The sequence below is a fragment of the Diabrotica virgifera genome, chromosome 9 (assembly GCF_917563875.1).
Source record: "Diabrotica virgifera virgifera chromosome 9, PGI_DIABVI_V3a".
In the NCBI taxonomy this organism is placed as follows: Eukaryota; Metazoa; Arthropoda; class Insecta; order Coleoptera; family Chrysomelidae; genus Diabrotica; species Diabrotica virgifera.
Window position 1 is genome coordinate 29,142,923 of NC_065451.1, and position 10,123 is coordinate 29,153,045.

Consider the following 10,123-nt stretch of genomic DNA (forward strand, 5'->3'; position numbering starts at 1 on the left):
ACAGGCGACATTTTGCGCCTTGATACAAAACTTAGTCAAAATCGATATTTTTTATTTAAGACCTTTTTACTTATCAGTACAAAATTGATATATGGGTTAGATTAAATTTTACAGAAAAAAATACAATTCATATTAAATAGATCAACTTAAAAACACTATAGTTTTAATTAATACTTTGTTTCTCAGTGTAACTCAAATTTCCTACGGTTTTGAACGAATTCCTCATTACTTTTCTTAGTGTAGTGTGAAGTAGTATCCCTACCATTCTCCGACCGATATTTCTCCCCCCTGAATATCAAAGGAGCCGACAGGTGCTTTCGCTTCTTGTTGGATGGAGTATTCTTTGCTATTAATGAGAATTTACCCTAGGCAGGTAAAGAAAGGATTAACAACTGTCGTCTGTAAATACAAAGTACGATTAAGATCGAGATGTGCCGAGCTTAAGTTGCAATACATGGCATCAATGCGGTGTCGTTCAGAGAACTAAATTTAATAATAAAATATATGTACGTGCTGCCATCTATTCAAAGAACTGTTAAACGTTAGTTTAAAAATTGGCCACCTATTTTGACCATAGCGTACTAATACCCCCTTAAATATTTTAACTTCTTTCAAACCACAAAACTGTCAAAACGTTTGTTGTAATTTATTGCTTATAATATGCCACCACCATGACACCGCGAAAGTTAAGGATATTTGATTATATGAAAGTCTGCCAAAAAAAAAACAGTGCGAAAAAGTAAATCCCATTTAAAATACATTGTTACTTCACGCAGACTTTAAACCCTTCACGCACTGCTACCTATAATGACAGTTTTCACAAACTAAAAACTTATACATAATATGGCATAGAGTAGATAAAGTATTTTTAAAAACGTTTTATTATAAACAAGCTGAAAATGCGAGATTTATCATAACGAAAACTTTCTTTATATACGTATTTAAATTCATAATAAGTATGGAAAATTTCTATACAATGAAAAGTTGTTTAGTATTAAAAGTTATGTTTTAATATGCAATTATATCCTAATTTTAATATTGTGAACTATAAAGGTACTCTACTCTCTGTATATTTACTGGTTCGGTTTAGGATTTAATAATGTATTTGGATTACTTCCAGACATTTATTTTTAATTAAAGTACAATTAAACTTACATCTTATACTATATCTGGCCTAAAGTGACATTCCTCCGTCAACCCATAGGACATGACAGGAGTACCTACATAGAACACAGAACTATAACTATACTGACTAGTTACCCTGCTGACATCCCCTTTCCTTAATAAAGCTAAAACAGAATTTACAATTACAGATCCAACCTCTCAGGACATTTAATTTTCCTTCTATAGGAATTAACCAAATGAATTGGACCAGTTTCATAAACTAAACTGTTATCTTCAGAGCTTTTATCGGTTTCATGATTTATACTATGATCTATTTCAATTTCTACATTATTACTGTTTTCTCCGAAATCTAAATTTATAATTTTACCGTCACGTAAATTACTACTCTTATCTTTTTCAGAAATGACACTATCACTTCGCGTTTCTTCATCACTTTCCTCCACTTTCTCACTATTTATATTTTCAAGTTCTTGACCTACTTCTTCACTTATATTCTCTAAACTCATATAAACTTTCTTATGACTACTTTCCCCTTCCTCTTTTAAATTTCTTAAATCTTTGTACGGTGATGATAGAAGATGGTTTTCTCTTTTGTCAAATGGTTTAATAAATTTCCTGTTATAATAGAGTAATGAACCATTTTCCATTCTCACCTTATAGGTTCTATCCCTAACTATTTCTATTATTTTAGCGGGTAACCAATTGCCTTTTGGCTTTAACTATACAAAAGCACTTTGACCTATGTTTAATGGTTTTAAACTTTTTACCCCTTTTTTCTCATTATAATATTTTTTATATGAATTTTGTCTATCCTTACCTAATAAATTTATTATACTTGAAATTATTAACAGTTTTAGATTTTAATTGTTTGTCTGTACATGGCAAGGTTGACCTAAGTCTTCTAGACATTAGAAGTTCTGCTGGAGAATACATTCCACCAACTGGCATGTTTCTGTACAAGAGCAATGCCAAATATATGTAGGCCTATTTTTGATCTTCAGTGACTTTTTTAAAAATGTTTTTAGCAGTTTGAACATTTTTCTCTGCCATACCATTGGACTGTGCATTAGTTGGTGAAGTTATAATGTAATTAAATTTCCATTTAATTGCAAAGTTTCTAAACTCGTCTGAATTAAATTGTGGACCCCATCAGAGACAACTGTTAAAGGGATTCCATGACGTGAAAATATTGACTTTAGTATTTCAATAATACGAGAACTTGTTGTATTATTTCCAAGTTTCTCAATTTCAATATACTTTGAAAAATAATCGACAATTAAAAAATATTTTTGCCCATTGAGTTCAAAAAGATCACATCCAACTTTGTTCCACGGTATTTCTGGGATTGAATGTGTCTCTAGAGGTTCTAAGCACTGCGACCTTGAGTATTTATAACAAATTTGACACTCTAGTATAAATTGTTTTATATCATTTGACATCATTGGCCAAAATAATGTATCCTGAGCTAACTTAATACACTTACTAAAACTCATATGATTATAGTGAATTCTATCTAACATTTCTCTGTGTAGTGCTTTAAGCACTACTATGGCATTTCCTTTAAAAATAAGATCCTCTACTACTGTCAACTCATTTGTGTATTTATAATAAATTTGAGCTTTTTCCTCTACTTTATTATTATTTTTAGACCACCCCTCTATGGTATATTTTTTTAAATCTTGTAATTCTGAATCATTTTTAGTTTTATCCTTAAACTTGCAAGTTGCTTTCTGTTACATTGATTTCTGACATTATTAAACATACTTGTGCATTTATCTCACTGTCAAAATTATCAATTACTTTTTCTTCACTACAATATGCTCTAGACAAAGCATCTTGCTAGCAAAAGATCCTTACCTGGTTTATATCTCACTAAAATATCATACTTTTGGATTTGTAAAAGCATTCTTTGTAACCTAGGTGGACATTTGTATAATGGTTTTTTTGAATATTGATATTAATGGTAAATGATCTGTTTCTACTATGACTTTTTTTGCAAAGACAAATTCATGAAATCTTTCTAACCCAAACTGTATAGCAAGTAATTCTTTTTCAATTTGAGCATACCTCGTTTGAGCATCTGACATTGCTCTCGATGCATATGCACAAGGAAGATTATTTTGTAGAAGCACAGAACCTAACCAGTTTTGCGATGCATCTACTGAAACTACTGTCTCTAATTCAATATCATAAAATTGTAATACAGGTTTATTAATTAGAACTTGTCTTAACTTTTCAAAAGAAATTTCATGTTCATTTTCCCAAATGAATTCACTATTTTTTTAAGTAATTGACGTAGTGGATATGTTATGTCTGAGAAATTACCAATAAATTTACTTACATAAGTCAGCATACCTAACAGTCTCTGAACATCTTTTTTATTTTCTGGTCTACGAAGTTGAGTAATTGCTTGTATTTTGGATTGACCCATAACTGGTTGACGTCCTCTGCGATGGCGATGAGACACCACCTCTAGTATCCGCCACTGTCTCACTGCTCCCGGGTCCCAGCTAATCCGCCATTTAGTGTTCCAAGTCTACACTCTAGACGACAACTTCGGACATAGTTAGTACGGTATTACGCGAATTCGTATTTTTCTCCGCGGATCACTAGTAGTTCCGATCGCACCCCTTTCCTCAAGGAATTAATCCGTAACAAGAAAAAATTACTCTTCGTTCGCTTACACACACGCCGAGCAAAAAAGACATTCCAATCGTCTTTTTTTTGACCGTTCTTCGCAGCGCACTCCCCGAAAAACAAAATAACACTGAAATAAAATCCTCGAATCTGTTTTCTCTCGTCTCTTAGAAGTTTCAACACCCAACAAAAGAAATCATAAATCCCTTTCACTATCCTCCAAAATGCACCTAAGTGGTCCGCTCCTATCGCGTGTCATAAACATTTTCATTATCAGCCGCCGACGAAAACATATCGAATTACACGGAAAGAATTTGTTACTGCGACGAACAACACAGTAACCCGGCTGACGGCCATAAAACCAGGGACGTTACAATAACAAATTTGAGTTTTACCTAACTTACATTTAGACAAATTAAATTTAACATTGTTTCTCTTAGCAATTTTGAAAACTTCTTTGAGCCTGGCATCATGCTCTTCTTTGTCTTTTCCCCAAAAAATTATATCATCAATGTATGTGTCGGCACCATCCATTTTGAAAATTTCCTTGAATTTACTATGAAACACTTCTGGAGCCGATACTAAGCCATAGGGCATTCTAAGAAATTTATATCTCCCGAAAGGAGTACCAAATGTACAAAGATTACTACTTTCTGCTGTTAATGGAATTTGATAAAACCCTTGTGTTGCGTCTAATGTACTGAACACAGTTGCATTGCGTAATTTACTCGTTATTTGATCTAAAGTTGAAATTTGATAATGTTCTCTTTTAACAACCTTATTGAGTTCAAAAGGATCTAAATTAATTCTCAATTTATTATCTTGCTTTCTTACAAGTACCAAAGGATTCACCCATTCTAAAGGACCTACAACTTTTCAATAATTTTTTGATTTTCAAGATTGTTTAGACTTTCTTCTAAATTTTTAAGTAAAGGTAAAGCTACTTTTCTTGTTGGGTGTATAACTGGTTTTGCATTATTATCAATTTTTATATCATACCTTTTATTAATGCATGCTATGCCTGAAAAAATATCTCTAAATTGTTCAATTAAAATATTAGGTCTGGATCCGGCGTATGAAAAAAAAGTTGATTAATAGCAAGCTGAAAATTTGTTAAAAGCTTAAGGGTGTCTAGTCGAATAAACTTTGATATGTGTGAACACTGGAACAGGGGTAGTTTTAATTGTGGAACAGGTTAAAAATTTGGAACGGTCACAGCACGAAAACGGCACATTTATTTTGTCCGACAGAACAGACTTAAACTCTCCGAACAGAGATTAAACTCTCATGAAAAAATCAGACTGCTATTTATTACCTGTCATAATTCCTGTCATTTGACATATTCTACATGTTCCACTCATTAAAACGCCCATTTGGTGATAAATAGCAGTCTGATTTTTGCATGAGAGTTTAATCTCTGTTCGAAGAGTTTAAGTCTGTTCTGTCGGACAAAATAAATGTACCGTTTTCGTGCTGTGGCCGTTCCAAATTTTTAACCTGTTCCACAATTAAAACTACCCCTGTTCCAGTGTTCACACATATCAAAGTTTATTCGACTAGACACCCTTAAGCTATTAACAAATTTTCAGCTTGCTATTAATCAACTTTTTTTTCATACGCGGGATCCAGACCTATATTATATTCTTCAAAATCAGTACCTACACTATTTACTTTAGATATTAAATTTAATTGAATACTAGAATTTAAGCCTAAAATTGCTTCAGTTTTAGAATTTACAATATAAAAGTCTAAATCATGTTCAACTTTATTTCTTTCACAGTGTAATGTGCATTTACCTACCACATTAAGATTATTTCCAGTGTAAGATTGTAGTTTTGTATGATTACCCTGTTAGAAAATCCTAAAGTTTCAAAAATACTCATTGGTGATACATTTGCCATTGCACCTGAATCTATTTTCAAAGTAATTTTATGTTTATTTATATTTAAATCTGCAAACCATGCTGTATTTGTGAAATTATTTTCCCCTGCATTAACTTCTAGTACATTGCCTATGAACAAATCATTACAACTACTTGTTATATTTGTGAAATTATTTTCCACTGCATTAACTTCTAGTACATTGTCTACGAACAAATCATTACAACTACTTGTTACATTTGGACTTTTAGTTACAGTAATTATTTCATTAACCTTTTTGTTTTGAAATTTTTTCTTTCTACATACTGTTGCAAAATGATTTGGTAATTTACAAAAATTACATACCTTACCAAAGGCTGAACAATTATTTATCCGATGCGACCTTTGACCACATTTATTACAATTTTGTATATTCTGACTCACATATGTCCTAAGTACTTAACTTCTCGTCGAAACATGTGACATTTCTTCGGACTTAACTTCAAGTTCGCTGCCCTCAATCGTTGAAAGACTTCTATTAGATTCTTGGCATGTTCATCAAAGGACCTTTCAACCACAATTACATCATCCAAGTAAACCAGGCATGTTTTCCATGTTAGACCTCTTAAAACTGCCTCCATTAATCTTTCAAATGTGGCAGGAGCATTGCATAAACCAAAAGGCTGTAAACTGCCAAAGTCCTGATCATATCGAAAATGAGGTTTTCTCCCTATCGGCTGGCTCAATATCTACTTGCCAATATCCACTCTTCAAATCGATTGTGGAGTACCAACGAGAACCGGAGAAAGTATTCAATGTATCGTCTATTCTGGGCAAAGGATAACTATCTTTTTTTGTTACCGCATTGAGCTGGAGGTAGTCGATACACAAACGCATTGAACCATCTTCCTTCTTTACCAGAACTACTGGTGATGTCCGTGGACTGTTCGATGGTTCAATTACCCCTTGTTTGTCCATATCTTTGATAATCTCTTCGGACTCATCTCTTTTCGCAATTGGAAGTCGTCTAGGCCGTTGTCTGATTGGCTGAGCTTCTCCGGTATTTATTTTATGCGTTACTATGCTTGTTTTGCCCTTATCCTTCTTATCAATGGCAAACACATCTTGGCGCTCTATCAGCATAGACCTCACTTTTTCCGTTCGTTCATGATCAAGATCTTATCATCTTTCAATGATCATCTCAACAAGGTCCTTTGGATACTTCGACTTCGATGATTTCTCATTGGTATTCATAGAGCAAATTGAAGCCATGGGAACACACTGTCCGATCAAAGCTCCTCTACTCAACTTTATAACAGTTTCCTTTAAATTCATAACTCTTACTGGGACGACATCTCGAACTCTCACCAAGGTTTTTGTCGTTAGGAACTCGATATTGTCCACATTTTCGACCATCCTTAAACTTCCCTCTCGGTAGAGTTCATCAAATCTGGTCATCAGAATTTTCTCACTATTACCGGGTATGGTTACGTCACATGTAGTTAGTAAGCGGATGACACTTTCTTTGCCATCGAGAAAGGGCAACTCTTCACCATTGAACTTGAGAACTCCATTTTGAACATCCAATATTGTCCCCACTTTTCTTAGTACGTCCATCCCCAATATGAACTTGTCGGAGATCTCGGCAATTAATATCTGATGTTTTACTGTGGTCTGGCCAATGGATACTGATATATTAGCCTCGCCATATGTATTAATTAGTTCACCAGTCGCTGTTCTAAGCTTTACTGTTGCAGGTGATAACTTAAAGGCCGCGTCCCACCATCAAATAATTTGATCAAACTTGACAGTTAGTGACACAAAGTGACAGTTAGTGACGTCACATCCTGAGTGTTCATTGTGGATAATAATGAAAAATTTTAATTTTAAATAAAGTACAAACAAGTTAGACAACTCAATACAAAAAATTTGATCAAACTAGACTGATAGTGAGAGCACAGATTTTTAGAATTTCAAAAAAACTGCAATTGTGACGTCACTTTGACGTACTTCCGGAGTTTGCTCAAACTGTTTGATCAAATTATTTGATGGTGAGACGCGGTCTTAAGATGGTCTCGTACTACTTCTGGACGTGCGATAGTTCTTGTTGCACCTGTATCCACTAAAAACGATTTACATCTATTATTGGTACGACCTTCGATGTATAAGTTGTGAATTCCACCGGAGGACGTAAGGTTGACAGTTACTACAGGGTTCTAGTTCTCGATGTCGGCAGTTGCCCTTGGTGTCGACCCGCTCTAGTTTCCGACTGCTGTACGATCTTCTTACAATTACAACGAATGTGGCCTACTTCGCCGCAATTCCAACATCTAGGCTGGCGTCTCTTTGGCATCTCGTTACGAACTACTCTCCGTATCATTTCCTCCAGACGTTCATCGTTGTGTTCGTCACTTTCTAGGGATATAATATTAGTTTTGTAACTTTACGACGATATGTGCTCAAAAAAATGCAATAATCTATTTATTACAAATTTAATAATAGGTTTGTTCTAGCATCAGTTTCAAACGGTTTGAAACCATCAGCGAATAGCGGATCAGCGCGAGTAGAGAGGGGATAGCACTGGTGACTGTATTATGTTCTCTCACTGACCAACTGTTTGCTGACGGTTTCTGACTAGTTTGACTGTTTGCTAGAACAAACCTGATATTGACTTTGGATCGTTAGATGGTCGATAAGAGTTTTACGTGGTCAAAACCTATTCTCAATAAGAATCTAGATATAATATGTTTCATTGGGTACCGATTCTGGTACACAGTGAAACAGTTCATTATGTGAATTTTTAGCGAATTTCGTTCTTAGAATGTTAAGAAAGAGTTAGTGTATCATACTGCTTTGAAAACTTTCCTTTTAATTCAAAAATAAATTTTTTGAACTCAAAAACTTTTTTTTTTTTCACTGTGTACTACTCTCCCCTACTTATGTGTGATGTTTGTCATCACGTTCTATTTTAAAAATGCCTACAAAATAAGATCTACTCTTGAATCACATTTGATTCATGGACGTACAGATTAGGGTTATAAACACGCTTTTTGAATCATATATGATTCATTGGACAGTGATGTTAACAGTAATATCGCTATAATATAGTCAGTATAAAAACGTAAATTTCTAAATAAACATATTTGCCAAGTGAATCATCTCATTATATGTAGAAACTTAATCCCTTCCGGCTTACCGAAATTTTATGGTAACGACAATAAACTATAATACTTTGTACGTGACTATTGAAAGATTTGAGAATTACAATTTGCCGAATTTTAGAACAATATTTCTAAATCTAGAAATGAGTTTTATCTTTAATCTTTACCTACGTTTAGTATTTCAATACAATTATCCAAAGGCGTAACAGAGGCCCCCGCAGCATGAAGCTTACGGGGGCCCCAATATGTCAATGGCCCCATCTTGTTGTCTAATATATGTAAAAATGTGTTATATTATTTGCATACATACGTTTTTTAAGCAGTGCAGTATTGAAAATGAAGTTGTCCGTCCGAATTAATAAAATTGTAGATATATTCGCTGATAGTAGATAGTGCACGAAGAAAGTTGTTTATCTCATAGAATAATACTAATGTAATCATTTAGTAATTTTTGTTCTATTTTATTCTATACCAATAAAGATGAAAAATGTAAGTGGTCATAAACAATGCATGAATACACCAATAGCTCAGTAAATGACAGTTTTGGAGTGAAATTATCAGCGTCACGACGGACGAATTCGCTTGACAATTTGGATTTAGGTTCTAGTTACACTCCACTTCAAAGTTGGATTTATGCCGTTGGTTGCTTTTACTTCGGAGGGTGACACCCCTTCTTGGAGTGAACAACATACATTTAAAATAAGTCTGGAAATGTATAAATTGACTAATTATAAGCAACTTTTGTTCTTCTATAGAGTTTCTTTATCTATGCTAATACTTTTCAAGTCATTTGGGAGTGAAAATGTTTATTTTTCAAAAAAAAAAACAACGTTTTCAGACGGGTTTTTCGTAAATTACTCAAAAATAAGTATTTATCGAATTAAATATTAGATATCGAAAAAATATTTGTAGCAAAAATGTAGCTTATAAAATACAGAAAATGGTGTACTTATTCATGAAGTCTATCGACACAGTAAAAGCACAGTTGAAGCTCATGAAAAATTATTCTTATTTGTCCAATTCCAAATCGAATAATTCAACCTGAAATAACCAAAAAATGAAGCAATTTTCGCGAAAAAAAATTAAAACTTGTTTTTAAATGTTTCAAAAAAAGCTTCATTTTTTTTTGATAAAAGTTTCTAGCACCAAAACTATACGATTACGCTCAAAATAAAGTTCGCTCCTTTTTTGGTAAAAAAAATCGTGAAAATCTGCCGCTATTTCGGACCCCAAATAAAATTTATCATTAGCGCTTTACCATTTACTTTAAATATTTCTTGTTTATATGATCTGTAAGTATGACCGGTTTAAAGTTCTTATTTTTAAAAAAAATTTAAAGTT

General features: G+C 33.4%; 1 protein-coding gene across 1 annotated transcript in view; it reads right to left on the minus strand.

Annotated features, from left to right (window-relative positions):
• The window catches only part of LOC126892616 (gastrula zinc finger protein XlCGF8.2DB-like), a 379,454-nt gene that overhangs the window by 78,597 nt on the left and 290,734 nt on the right, over positions 1–10,123 (minus strand). The gene's annotated exons all lie outside the window — the stretch shown is intronic.